This window comes from Penaeus monodon, chromosome 15, assembly GCF_015228065.2.
Source record: "Penaeus monodon isolate SGIC_2016 chromosome 15, NSTDA_Pmon_1, whole genome shotgun sequence".
NCBI classification, from domain to species: domain Eukaryota; kingdom Metazoa; phylum Arthropoda; class Malacostraca; order Decapoda; family Penaeidae; genus Penaeus; species Penaeus monodon.
Genome location: NC_051400.1, coordinates 35,973,028 through 35,973,445, shown reverse-complemented (window position 1 = coordinate 35,973,445; position 418 = coordinate 35,973,028).

Sequence of the window (418 nt, the reverse complement as noted above, 5' to 3'; positions counted from 1 at the left end):
TGAAAGACACGCTTATTAACACCGATACAGTCTACCCGTTACATTTTTAGAATATTACACTATCATATAACACTATCCTTATGATAATCAATATAATCACCATTCTACCAGTACTCTAAATATCACCAACATCTATTTCTAAATCAAAGCAAAACTCGCAACTTGGGAGAAGCAACACGAGTGCAAGCGGAAGCACCAGTTAGTGGCGTCCCCAGAGGTCCCGGTGAAACTCAGGCGAAGGCACTATATTGTACAATGGAACTGCCTTGTGCATTGTTAACTGTTTAGAGGAGAGGTATTGTGAGCACTGCATTACATGTGTCTTCCTCCATTTGTTTTTTGAAAGATTTGTACTTTGGATAGCATAAAATTCGATACATATTCTTCGAATCTGGTATTTCTGTTAGTTTGCGCTGAC